General features: G+C 51.8%; 1 protein-coding gene across 1 annotated transcript in view; it reads left to right on the top strand.

Moving 5' to 3' along the window:
• Positions 1-631: 631 nt before the first annotated feature.
• LOC147737026 (uncharacterized) overlaps positions 632-14,364 on the top strand; it is a 69,381-nt gene continuing 55,648 nt past the window's right edge. The window contains exon 1 of the mRNA XM_086959526.1: positions 632-730. The gene's annotated coding sequence lies outside the window, so the exon portion shown is untranslated. The remainder of the gene's footprint in view (positions 731-14,364) is intronic.

Genomic DNA, 14,364 nt, shown 5'->3' with positions numbered 1-14,364 from the left:
TCAACCCCAATCCCTAATACCCTTTTAATGTATTTATTTTAAAAGTGTTATATAGCGCTAGCTTGGTTTGCTTCTGTTCTAAAGTAGCAGGAGATCATCACACACTTAATAAGAGGAGTAGTACTAGGCTGCTATGAAGGTTTTGTTTTTAATACATGAGCTGAGCACTTATTGTTGAGTGGAAAGGGGCAGAGCCCCGACGCCCTTGGAGACAAACCGACACTGAGTGCTGTGGCGCGAGGCGCCTCGTGCTGCACTGCGGGAGGCAGTGTCTGTCCCCAACGCATGCGCAGTTGTTAACCCAAGGCCCTTCTCAACTCGTGCTCCGGGAGGCTGTGTCTGTCCTCAGCGCATGCGCAGTTGGTAACCAGGGTCCTTCTTAACGCGTGCTCTGGGAGGTACTATCTGCTCCCAGCGCATGCGCAGTTGTTAACCCATCGAGCCCCGCTTTTAGTTCAATACTGAGGCTTTCTTGTGTGTGATGGTCCAGCTTGTCCCCCTCTCGGTTGGACTCTGTAGGCCGCGCTCTCCCTGCCGATGCTCAGTGACACAATCTAACAGTTTCATCTGGTTTGTCATAGGCAGACATCCTGCGCATGCGCACTTGTGACACCCCGTGTGTCCTGCGCATGCGCAGCTGCAGACCACCATCGCGGCTCTCGTCGCGTTTGTTGTCCCGGCGGCGCCTTCAGAGCGCTTTGTTGTCGTGGGGGGCCTCAACAGAGTTGAGGTAAGAAACGGCCTCGAGGCAGAGGCCGAAGAGCAGTATAGTATGGTAACTGCGAGGGGCGGGGCCTATGCGTGGGGGCGGGGCCTTTGGATGTGAGGGCGGGGCCTGTGGGTGGGGGCGGGGCCTGTGAATGAGGGGTCTGTGGGTGGGTGTCAGTGAATGTGAGGGCGTGGCCTGTGGGTGGGGGCGGGGTCTGTGTGGGTGGGTGGGGGATCTATGGGTGGGGGTCAGTGAATGTGAGGGCGGGGCCTGTTGGTGGGGGCGGGGTCAAAACAGCAAACCCGCCCAGCCTGGAGGCGTTGCCTTCTACAGGGAGCGGCGTCTGTCTGTCTCTGAGTTTGATTTCCTGCGTGCACCGCCGCCTGTGCCTGTGCGGCCAGAGTTTGGAGCTCGCCCCCTCCATACCTCCGCACCGCCACCTCTCTCCGCATCTTCCGAAAGGACCTTAAAACTCTTCCAAAGACGCGGCGACCAATAACTCCGACTATTTCGTGTTCCTCACTGGAGACTAGTTTGTTCTTGCGCTTCAACTGTGGAATGTGTTTTTTTGGAACCCGAATCGCGCCAACTTTAGTTTGCAGGGTGTCATTTTTAGCGGATTTATACTATGTGAATATGTTACCATAATATCTAATCATATATACTTCTCTCAGCACTCTGTTATCTCTGGGTAAAGTATGCGCTATAAAAAAATGCCTAAATAAATCCAGTGCACTGCGACCAGGCTCTTGGAGGCTCGTCGTGGCCTTGGGGCTCCCAGTCACACGTCCTCAAATCTGTAGACTAAAGACTATTGCAGCTTGCAACTCAGAACTGTTCAATTCCTCAGGCTCCGGCGGGCTGCTTTTGGAGGCTTCAGGCAAACTCTGAATGCCTCCATAGTCTCCGAATCGCAAGTTGCACATTCTTACCTTTCTCCTGGGCCACTGCAACCACCGACTTTACCCATTGCTGACCGCATCTATAAATTGTGTTTTTGACACAAGTTTCGCCTACGCAGCGCGCAAGAGGGACCTCTTGGAATCGCTCAGGACTTTTGTTTAAAACCGTGCATGTTTTGCACTGTTCTCTAGTGGCACTCATGCACGTTTGGCGATTCCCTTACAGTAGCAAGCAGCAGTGCCATCTGTTTTCAATGATCTTGCTCACGCTTTCGAAACAGATGGCGCCACTGCTCGCTCCCTCAAGGGAAACACTGTGCGTGTCTGGTCCCTGTTTGAAACCTTATCTGTGTGCTTTGTCCCACATGGCGGTCCTATTTATCTCTTTTGCTTTTGGCTTTAGTTGTGCGTGTTCTTAATTGATAACCGCAGCACATTCGGCTGCTGGCAGTTCGCTTGGCAGGATGGTCAAATCTGCTTGTCTTGCCTCGTTGCTTGAATGGTTTGCATATGGTTGGGTCGTTTTTACATGTTCATGTGCTTGAGCTAAACTAGTTTTCTGCTGATTAAAAAAAACAAAGAAAAAACGGTTCTTCCGGGTGGCAGGTAACTCATATTCTGGTATTCCGGAGAGGGTCTGGATCTTTGCGATATCATGACATCACCACAGCCTGATATTCCTGGTAAATTATTTTATCTCCTATCTAGGTTCCATTCCACACTTCCCTCTCTAGCTTGATGTGGTTCTGGTGCCTTTAGTTCCCTCCCCCCTTTCTTGTTTCCCAGTTATAGCCTTCAAAGAAAGGGAACCCGTGTTAAAAGAGCACCTCTTAACCCTAGAAAAACAAATAACCTCAAATGTATTGGTAGTGGTGTTCCCTGAAAGGGAGTAACCGCAGCTTCACTGTGTAGTACAAAGAAAATTGTCCTGGAACTGCAATTTAATGTGATAAATATAATCTAATCAGAGTGCTACGAAGACCACTGTCATTCACTACCTGGGGTGACTGATGCCAATCTAAAGGATTGTCATACACGAACATACAAACAAAGGGGTCAAGTGAGCACAATCCTATATGCAGTGTAAAACAAGTGACTTATTAATCACAATAGTTGCATATCATAAAAATGACAAAAGTACATATCATAACATCAATAAATCTTCTTGGACAGGATATTGAAGCAAAAGTCATTATCTGTTTGTTACTTCATTTATTCAAGAAGCATCATGGAAAACAGCCAAAACATCAACAGAAACAGCCAACATGTGTTTCGTCGGTACAAAAGTCCTTACCACGACTTTCTCAAAGCTAAATGGATGAATAAAACACAGTGACGAGCAAGGCCTGGATTGATAGTCAAAACTAGACGTGTCTTGTCTCAAACCTGTACTAAATGCAGTTAGTGATGAGCGCCTGACTGTATTGAAGATAATAATGACAATGTGCGGTGAAATATCTTAAAAGAAGTCGGTTGAAATCCATCCGATGGAAAAGAGCTGGGTTGTCATTGTAGAATGGTTTGAGACAAGACACGTCTAATTTTGACTATCAATCCAGGCCTCCCTCGTCACTGTGTTTTATTCAGGTCTACTGGGGGTGTAGAATGAGATTCTTTTATGTGTGTAAAGTGCTCCCATACCATACAGGGCTTTGAAGGCCAGAACCAGAGCTTTGAAGAGTATTCTGCAGGGGATTGGCAGCCAGTACAGTGCCTTCAGATGATGAGAGATCCGTCTCTTAAGCCCAAGGCTAAGGACTGCCCTTGCTGCCGAGTTCTGCACAACTTGCAATCTGTTGAGCAGAAACTCCGGGAGACCCAAATAAAGGTTGTTGGCATAATCAAGCCTAGAAGTAATAAGAGCCAGTACAACTGTCTTCCGATTAAAAATAGGTAACAGGAACAGAAACCTGCGAAGCATCTTCAGGAGACCAAAACAGGTGCCTACGACTGACTGTACTTGTGACTTCATGGATAAGTTCTCATCCAACTTTATCGCTAAGTTCTTTACCGTCTTAACTGGTGTTTGAGGAGGGGACATATCAGGGGGCCACCATTGTTTCCAGGCGTCCAGGGGAGGGTGCTGAAGAAGATGATCTCAGACTTCTCTGAATTGCATTTGAGATGGTTCAATTGGAACAAGCGAAAACGTCTCTCAGGCATTTATTAATTTTCTCCCTATTGAATGCCTCATCCTTTTTGCACGTGAACAGCAGCTGGGTGTCGGCGTATGATATAATTACAGCCTCACCTGCTTCCAACAGTGGCCAGAGGGGCCATATATAGATTAAAGAGCACAGGGCTCAAAATGGATCCCTGAGGCACTCCCACATTAAGAGGGGGTAGACCCGCTGAGAAAGGGAGTAACCACACCTCTTGCTGTCTGGCCTCCAAAAAGGAGGACACCCACTTCAACACCGTGCCCCCATACCCGCACTCCTGCAATCTCCGAAGTAGGTAATCAAGCCGCTGAAAGATCAAGTAAGACCAGTACCGCCTTGCCACCTTTATCAAGTGTCTCCTTAACAGAGTCCGAAATCTCCAGCAGTGCTGTCTCCGTACTAAGATTGGCTAGAGTGGAAGAGGTTAAGTTTCCGTAAAATTGTAGATTAATGAGTGGACATGTTTCTCAATGGTTTTGGCAAAAAAGGGCAACAGAGAAATAGGTCTGCAATTGGTGAGCATGGTAAGATCAGCCGTTAGTTTTTTTAATAAAAGAATGATTTTAGCACACTTCCAGACGGCTGAGACCTTACCACACAAAAGTGACGTATTCATCACCCTGTTGACTGTAGGATTCAGAATCTCAGCCATCTCTGCTAAAACTTTAGCCGGACAAGGATCGACCGGTGATCCTGATTCCAGGCCCTTCATGATTGTCAAGGAAGCCTCGAGGGACAGAGGGGGAAAGGAGAGAAGGGAAGCCTTGTCCATGTCATACTGAGGGGTAATCCGAAGGGAAGCCGTAGGATCGGTCACCTCATGGGCGTCAAAAGAGGATTGAATGGTTATTATCTTGGAGTAGAAAAAGTTAGCTAATGTATTAGTCCAATCCAAGGAAGGGGGGAAACCCTCATCATGGCCTTTGGGGAGGAAAAACATTAAACTATTTTAAAGATTTCTTTAGCCTTGTTTCCTTCGGACTCGATCTTGGATGCAAAAAAGCTCTTTTTGGCTGACTGTATCTCTTTATGATAAAGTCTGATGGCCTCTTTATAGCTCTTTTTATCCTTCGAGGAGGCAGTCGAAGCAGCTACAAATGGAGGCTGCAAAGATTGAGAGAGAGAGAATTGACTAACTCACCTATGGCTTAACTGGAAGATCCTATTATAATTTGATAGTGTAGAGGTAAGGGCCGAGGAGCACATTGGGTGTCAGTGAGTACTGGAAAGTGGATAGGATCACTCATCAGTGAGGCAGTAAAGCCCGAGTCTCAGAAAATGCAGACAACTGCCAATGATCACATGTTGTGAGTTTGAGTTTGACAGTGCCCTGTCCATAGTTGCGTGAGGTGTTCATGGGGACATAAAGCCCTCACTTGTAAGGCAGGCAACAAACTGAGTACTTAATAACACCATGTATTTCTTGCTAATTTTCCTCCTATTATGTTGCCACTTCATTTGATGTTTTAGAGAAAGTATTGCGTGATCAGTAAAGAAAGCTGGCAGTTTGACAGCCCCTTTTGAAAGAAACACACACACAATATGTTTATATTTCTCTGTAAAGTAAGTCATATTATTAAAAATGTAATAGGGCCATTTCTACAGCTAATATTCCATATATGTATATATATATATATATATATATTTCACTAAAGGTTTCCCTGGTTTCCCCGATGTGGCCTCTGACCTTTTCTTTGTGGAGAGGAATTTTGTTCATGGACACTTTATACGCTTGCCAGCGGCGTGAAAGAGGCCCCGCTCTTCCAAACGGCAGGAGTTTGTTGGCACTAGCTGTTTCAGCTTCCTGTTGCGTTGCAGAGGAATCGGATTTTCTCCTGCCCACCTCCGCTATGGACGATGCTATGGATGTTGCCAGAAATTGACCTTGACTTCATGAGGAGCCAGGTGCACTGTCATTGTGACCCGCGTCTTGCTGAATCCATCTGTCGGGGGTTGGAGCGTAAAGGGGACCCAAGGGAACCTGTGGACAGTATTTTGTTTTAATCATCAGCCCTGAAGCAATGCGCCTTTTCCCTGCAGCCTTCCCCTTACAACCTGTCACTAGGAATATTGTTTTCTGGGACATGTAGTTGTTGTGTTACCGCAGTGGCAGTGCGGTCACGTGACTTGGGGGCGGTATTCTCCCTCCTACGAGGGCCATGCAGGACACATAAAAGGCGAGGTCTGAGGTTAATCCAACTAGACAGCGGCGTCAGAAGAAGGCTTAAAGGCGAAATGCGTCATGCCATTGCTGTATCCGAATAAAGGTTTCCCTGGTTTAACCGATGTGGCCGTGTTCATGTGTGTATATATATATATATACATATATCTCCATTCCACCAGAGCGTAAAGAAGCCTGCTATAAATTATGTATTGCTGTTTTTGTCTCTCTTTTTAGGGCTCGTCCTTTCCTATTCCGCAGGAATAGGAAAAGAGCCCTAATGCATCCAAACCATTTCTAAAGGCCAAGGGCTCTCCCCAGAGGATTATGGGAAGTGCACGCCTCGTGCACGAGCCTGCCTGAGCCTTCTGCCTATCAGCCTGCTAGTTCTCCTCCCCTAATTATTCACTTCACTCACTCTGGCTCTTCAAAGGCTCTGCTCCCCGCACCCCGCCTGCACTTCACGGCCGCTTGCCTTCTGTCCCTTAATCTCCCCATGACTCCCCCCTCACCTCTCCCACTCCACTGCTTCAGGCCCCCACCATTTGTTGTACGATCACTCCTGCTCTTTACGTTAGTGCTTGTCTTTCATTCTTTCACCAATTCCGCTCGCCCTCTTTTGCTCAGATCCCCATTCACAGCTTTATTTTCAATCTGTTGGTTCCTTTATTTTACGTCCCTTATTGTGTCCTTTTCGTCTGTTTCTATCCTCATCCGTCACAAGCTAAGAGCTAATGTTTTCTTTCGTTTACTCCCAAAACATTGCAACTTTATAGCCACCATTCTAATGACGAGTCCCTCCTCCAAAGTACTCTCTGTGCATATCATTTTGGTGATGCAAACAGAGTGCCCCCGACGTAAGTGCTGGATTCCATGCCACCCAAGATGCATAGCTCTGGTCCTAGGCTTTAAAAAATAACCTAAAGCATCCTGGTTGCTATGGTCTTGATTACCAAAAAAAAAAATCTAGCTCAATCGTCTGAATACCATACCGTGTTTTGAAAACATTGTCTCCATTGTCAATTTATTTACATGAAACTTTTCCCATCTTCCTCCAATCCCCTGTAATCTCTGCCCCTATGGAACTCGTCCTATAAATCCCATTCAAATAACAGCCTACGAACCTCAGCACCCCTGAGTATCTTGACAATAACCATCCCTCGAATGTCGGTCCCAATCCCATGACGAACCTACACTGTATTTCTGCACTTTCACCGGACAGTTGTTTCCGGAATGGAAGGAGAAGACGCTAGTTGTATCTCTTGCACAAACGCATGAAACAAGTTGGCACTAGTCGGTCGCTTTGTGAATTTTGGGAATGTTTGCTCAAAGCCGAAAGGGTCGGCCACACAGGCCTCCCTGCTGGCGGGAGCTTGCCGCGAGACGGGCGCACCTCTGCGGCGCTCTGTCTGGTTCCTCCGCTCTCCTTTGAGTGTTAAAAGGTGGCAGTGACACCTTACTGTGTATCCTGGTAAACCTGTAAAAAACAAAAGCCCTTTGTGTTTGCTGATATTTACATGCTCTGTTTTATTTTTTGTGGCTCGCCCTCCCTTCTACCCTTTGCTTTTGCATAATTGCTTTTGCCTGGAGGCCCAGCTTCGGTATGCGGCCTTTGTGTTGACACACACTGACGCAGGGGAGCTGCTGATGGCCCGACAGGAGGAGTTTTGCAATTTGACTTTAAACAAACAGCCAGCAAGGTGGGTTACACGGGTAATGAGTGTTGCGTCTTTTTCCTGTTTGGCATCAAAATGTTTGGAAAGCAGGACCTCTGGACACTTTCGTTTCGCAGAACTGGACCCCCATGAGCGAAATAATTGATACCCTGCAAATGATGGAAACATTATTTGTGTTGAGTGGGGTGGCATTTTGTTGGCTTCCGTATTGCACACCACGTTGCTACCACTGGTGGTCCTGAAGCATTGTGCAGGAATGGTGCACAAGGTTTCTACAGTACAGGTTTAAAGTGCGTCCTTTGTGGGAAGCCTTGGATGTAGCTCCTGATCTGAGGGGGCTCACCAACCATTGTGGCTGCAGCTGACTGGGCTTAATTTGTGCTGGTGGCTGGCACTCCTTTCTGGGGATCGGAATGTGTCATGATCAGACTTTGACAGGGAGTAGGAGAGGGAAACGTAGACAATGATGACAAAAGGAGGCAGCGGGGATGAGAAAAATCAGAAAGAGCTGCCTCTCTGATCTTTGTTCTATGTTTTTAACTCCCTGTGCTTCTTTCTCGTGTTTTATTATATGCCACATGGTATTGCATCGATGTGCCTGTAACTTTCCACCGCACTCTGTCCTGTTACCTATACTCTTGCTTTTACTTCGCCCTCCCTTCGCCCGGAAACCCGACCCTCCTTCCTGTCTTCCACAACATTGTGCTCACAACCCCTGACCCCCCCGCCCCCGAGCACTCCTTCACCTCAATTGAGCCTCCTGCAGTCCGGGAAATAATCCACTTCAAAGGCCTCCCCCTGTACCCATCCCCCTTGCGCCTCCTCCCCTGCCATGCGACCCCGTCAGGTGGCACCCATACTCCCCATGGGACTTTAAACACTGTGCCAGGTGCCTTTATGCCACCCCGTTGCCTCACCCCACACCACTCCGAATTCCTCTTTTTCAAAACTGTGGGTCATTAATACTCTGCCCAGGATCACTGGATGTTGTTAAGCCACGCCAAGATCTAAACATTATTCCCCCGCTGCAACGACGGCATCCAACCACCAAATGCATTAGTACCAAGCCGATGCTCCTGCAGCAGCCCCCACCACTTCACCGCTACCCGCCGGCACCTACCCTCTAGAACCAACATAGCATACCCAACCACGCTCCAAACACTTCAAAAAGCGCCACAACACCCATACTCCATCCCCAGGAAGCGCACCTCCCCACACATATCTCCTGCAATCCTGTCTCCCTCCATGCCCACCACGAATCACACACCATCTGAATACCAGTGCACCACATTACCCTTTCTGCCTATGACTAAATCAGTTATTTGAAGCTCCAATTTTTGGCCTCGGTGCCAGGACTGCTGTTTTAAAAAATCGCAACCAGGATAAACTCATTTAATCCTAAACTCTCACCCCCATCCTCCGTTTTTCTATCTGTTTACCAGTGCTTATTGCCAGTAATGTTTTTGGGGTGTATATCCACTGCATGCACATGTTAGTCTCTCCATTGGCTCACTTTTGTTTGCATATGGTTGAGCTTTTTATACATTTTTATGGAGGCAATGCCATCGAGCTGGCTAATGCACCGCAGCGCCCCCTCATATAACAAGCATTTGCAATGCTATACTCATCCAGTGGCGTCGTTTTGTTTTCACTTTTCTTGCCATAACTCACAACAGTCAGTATTTTGTTCCCTTTGTCGTGCACTCTATTCTGCCACCTATCCTTATATTTTATGTATTAAATATTTTATTGAGCATAAGCAGAGAAATGCACCTCAGAGACATCTGTAGGGGCCGGCACCCCACCAGGGAGGCCTAGGTCAGCGACCCCGCTGATACTCCACACAGGGCCAGCGGGTACATCATCTTATTAACACAGCAAGCCGCCTACAACCCAATGGGCCGGCCGCGTCTTAAGAGGTGCTACAACGGTGCAAGCTGATCAGTGCTAGTGCATTTTAAGGAAAAAAGAACCTCGAGAAACAAAGAACTGTAAACAACCCCACCACCCTTCCCACCCCAGCCCTCCCCTCTCCTTGTCCATGTCCAGAATTCAGCTATTGGTTGTGGTCTACTACTAACAGTCAGTTGACGCTGCGCGCGCAGGGCCTGTGCGCTTACGGGTGTGAGTCTTGGGGTCCGGGAGAGGTGTTTCTGCCAAACGTAGCAGACGCAGGTAGCGTGGGCAGCTCACCTCCCGAAACTCCCCGGTAAGCAAGGTGAGGAATGGCCGCCAGAGTTCCGCAAAGTCCGCCCCCCTCCCTGCTGCCGCCAGCGATAGTTTCTCCATTCCCAGGATCGCCCAGAGTCGATGAAGCCACCCCAGTTGCTGCGGAGCCTGGATCGCCCTCCAGTGGGCCACAATGTTTTGGACCGCAGCCCCAAGTGCAAGTGCGATCAAGCGTCCGCGCCAGGATTTCAGAGGGTACATGAGTGCGTTTGGGAGGCCTAGTATAATGTATGCTGGGAAGCGCGGCAGTTGTGTTTCCAGATGAGTGTCTATAAGGTCCAGGATAGGGTCCCAATAGGGGCGCAGCGCCTCACAGCTCCACAGCAGGTTCTCCAATGTCCCTAGTTCCCCACACCCCCTCCAGCATCTGTCACTGATTCGGGCGTCCCAGTGATGTAGTCTCTCAGGTGTGTGGTACCAGTATGTGGCCACCTTAGTCAATGTCTCGGTAAGGCCGGTGTGGTGCGCCGAGTGTCTGGCTCTATGGTACACCCCCTCCCATTCTTTCCTAGTGAGCTGCCTCCCTAGGTCTCTCTCCCACCGGACTTGGCCCGCGTTGTATGTGTGTGCCTGAGTGAGGAGCAGCTGCTGATAAAGGTCCGATATCAATTTCTTATCCGAGGAGCGCGTCAGCAGCCACCGTTCGTAGGGCGTGAGGGGCCGTTGGGCTCCGGGCTGGATCGAGGGGTGGAGCACCCAGTGGCGCACCTGCAAGTATTGCAAGCGTTCCGTTTCGGCCACGCCGTAATCCGCCTTGACCTGCTGGAACGGGAGGATCCCCTTGACGTCGAACATGTGTCCCGCCGCTCTACAGGGCGTCGTCCGCCACGTCGTGAAGGCACCGGCCTCCAAGCCCGGCGAGAAGTCTGGATTCTCAAAGATGGGAGTCATAGGTGAGGGGAAGGTGGTCAGCCCCTTGGCCACAGCTACTCTGTCCCACACTCGCAGGGCGGTGCTGGTGATTTCAGAAGTGTACAGGTTAGGGGGACGGTGTCGGCGTGGTAGGAAGGGCACGCCCTGACGGGTACGGCCGGCCACCGCCTGGTCCAGGAAGAGCCAGTGCTTACCGGACTCCAACTGGAACCACTCCACGAAGGTGCGCAGCTGTGCTGCCTGGAAGTACAGGGTAAGGTCTGGCACGCCGACCCCCCCGTACGCTGGGGGTAGAGTGGCGAGAGTGTGCTTAAACCTGGGTCGTCGGCCGTTCCAAATGAACCGTGACAGTTCCGATTGGGTTTGTTGAAGCCAACCCACCGGGGGGTTCAGGGGGAGCGTCTGAAACAGGTACAGGATCTGCGGTAGCAGCGTCATTTTGACTGCGGCAATCCTGCCTAACCATGACAGCGTAAGTGGTTTCCAATGCCGGAGCTGCTCCCGGAGTTTGCGTGTGAGGGTCTCGTAATTAACTCGCGCAGTGCCCCCGACAGTAGGAGCCAGGCGAACGCCTAGGTACGGGACGGTTGCGTCCGACCATTGTATTTGGAATTCCGATTTAATCTCGGCCACCACGTCCGGGCTGAGGGAAATGTTCAGGGCCTCAGATTTGGCTACGTTAATTTTGAAGCCCGAGGCCAGGGCGAAGGTGTGGAGCTCCACAAAGAGAGCACGCAGGGATCGCATCGGGTCAGTAAGGGACAGCAAGACGTCGTCGGCGTACAGGCTGATCTTATGCGTGTCGGCCCCAAATTTGATGCCCGAAATGAGAGCATGTTGCCGTACTCTCTGAGCCATCGGCTCCATATACAACGCAAATAGAAGCGGCGACAGAGGGCAGCCTTGGCGCGTGCCTCTGCCAATGTCGAACCTCGGGGAGGTATGACCATTTACCCTTACCGCGGCGTTGGGCCGGCGGTAGCAGTTGAAGATGCGATGGCGGAGTTTCTCCCCAAAGCCAAAGTGACGTAGGGCCTGGTCAAGGTATGGCCAATGCACTCTGTCGAAGGCTTTCTCTGCATCGATGGTGAGCAGCATGCAGCCGGGTTTAGTGCGCGACCCGGCCTCAATGAGGTGCAGCACCCGCTTGGTGTTGTCGCTGGTCTGCCGTTGGGGGATAAAGCCCGCTTGGTCGGGGTCTATCAGCTGCTGCATATATGGTGCGATGCGGCTCGCTAGTATGCCAGTGTAGAGCTTCAAGTCTACGTTCAGTAGCGAGATGGGCCTGTAGGAACCGCAGGCTGTCGGATCACGGCCCGGTTTGGGAATGACAGAGATAGACGCCTCTAGCAGGTCCGGGTGTATGGCGCCAGGTGTGTCAAATGTGTTAAACAGGTCGCGCAAGAGGGGGGCAAGCTGCTGGCAAAAGGTCTTGTAGAATGCCGCCGTAAAGCCGTCTGGTCCCGGGGATTTCCCAACCTTGAGGCGGGCAATGGCCGAACTGACCTCTTCCAGGCCTATGGGCCGCTCCAGAAAGTCCGCCTGGGCCTGGGTGAGGGTGGGGAGCTCCGCGCCCTGCAAATAGGCCGGGCCGGCATTGGGGTCTAGGTAATCCGCGTCGTAGAGCGCCGCATAGAAAGTGCCAAAGGCCGCCGCAATCGCCGCGTTCTCCGTAATCAGGTCGCCATTGGCCGACAGGAGGGAGCGCACTTGTTGCCTCTGGGTTTGCGCCCGTAGCCTACTCGCCAGCAGTCTCCCGCAACGGTCGCCACCAGTATAGTAGACGTGTTTGAGGCGCATAGCGGCGTATTCCGCCACGTCTTGATCCAAGGCCGCCAGCATTTTTCGTTCGGCGCACAATTGCCGCCATGCCCTGGCCGCCCCCGTGCGCTGGTGCATCTGTTCCAGTTCCGCCACACGTTGGGTGAGCTCGGCTCGTTTCAGCTCCCTCTCTTTGTTGTTGGCCGTGGCGATGGAGATGATTTCCCCGCGCAGGACCGCTTTGAGGGCCGCCCACTGGGTGGCCTTCGTGGTGTCATCATTGGCATTGTGCTCCAGAAAACGGCTAATCGCCGCTGTGAGCCGGGTCTGGGTGTCAGGTAGCTGCAAGAGACCGTCTCGCAGCCTCCAGTGTCGTTGTGGCGCCGGCATGGCTCCCACACGAAGCGTCGCCACCACCGGGGAGTGGTCCGATAGCGCGGCCGGCAGTATCTCCACGCCCTCAACCTGTAACGCCAATTGCGAGGAGCCCAGAAAATAGTCCAGCCTCGCGTACGTCTTGTGTGCAGCCGAGAAATACGTATAGGCAGTGGTTTGGGGGTGTGTGTGTCGCCATAAGTCGGTGAGGCCCAAGTCCGCTAAGTGTGCATGACCCGCCGCCGTGAGCGCCCCTACCTGTCCGGAACGTTGGCCCGAGCGGTCCGCCGTATTATGAAATACGATGTTGAGGTCCCCCCCCAGCAGCAAGTGAGTGTGTGTAGTGGATGTCGCGGTCTCTAGCGCTGTATGCAGGAACCTTTCCTGTCCCTCGTTTGGGCCTTAGACAGAGCCCACTAGCAGGGTGTGGCCCGCGATTTGGAAGCTATAGAGGAGAAGCCGCCCTTTAATTTCGGCCTCTTTCTGGAGGACCTTCCCCTCAAAGGATCTAGCCACTAGGATCGCCACCCCTGCAGACTTCTTCAGGGAAGAGGAGAAGAACTGCCATGGAAAAGCGCGGGATTTGAGTCTATGCTGGTCGCTGCGCACAAGGTGTGTTTCCTGGAGAAGGCAGATGTCAGCCTTGGAGCGCTCGAGATAGGATAGGATTGCCCTGCGTTTGTTCGGACTGTTGAGACCCCGCACATTAAGCGTGAGCACTATGAGGTGTCGTGTCATAACAGGGATCGTACGAATGAAGCCAAGCCCGCCTGGAGGCCGTGTCTGTGGGCCAGTGGGTCGTGGAAGACACCGTGGCAGGAGCCACGTCAGAGCCCCCCGTGGCGTCCGAACCCCCTGGACAAGGAGAGCCCCCCCGCCCCTCCCCCTTCCCCCCCCAAAACCCCCCAACCCCAACAACCCCCCTCTGACCCTGCTCAACTGGAGCAACTGTCCCGCCCGGATCCCCCCTTCCCTCAGTGCAAACTCTCCCCGTTCAACACCCCATACCCGGATCCCCCCCCAACCCTCCTCCCGAACTGACAAAGAAATGTGGTCCATCATTGTCCCAGGTCCAGGCTCGTGGCCACTGGACCCGTGGTAAGGTAAGTCTGTAGAATGGGAGCAGTGGCGACGTCGCAAGCAGGTAAGCCCACTCGTATTGCTCCACTGCAGGTGAAAAGTCGATGTCATCGTCAGGGAAGGCCAAGGAGCGCGCTGCACGTGCCCCCGCCGCCGGACTAGTTGAGCCCGAACCGACCATGTCTTGTGACACTAGTGCGTCGCTCTCCCAGCAGTCAGCCATTGTTCGCAGGCGCCAGGCCCTGTGCCACCGTCTCCACCGCCGCCCTCTGCCCCTCCTCTATCTCCGTGTCCGCGGGGCGTCGCGGCCTGCGTCTGCGCCGCTGCTGCTGCCAGCGGCCTGGGCCAGCTTCGTTGGCCGGTTTGTCCCCCGGCGACCCTTCGTCGGCTCTCGGTTCATCCATGCCCAGCACTCTGCAGGCCTCCCGAAGGGTGC

This window comes from Lissotriton vulgaris, chromosome 1_1 (genome assembly GCF_964263255.1).
Source record: "Lissotriton vulgaris chromosome 1_1, aLisVul1.2, whole genome shotgun sequence".
NCBI classification, from domain to species: domain Eukaryota; kingdom Metazoa; phylum Chordata; class Amphibia; order Caudata; family Salamandridae; genus Lissotriton; species Lissotriton vulgaris.
Note: the sequence above shows the minus strand (reverse complement) of the source record. Positions and strands in the feature narration are given on the sequence as shown.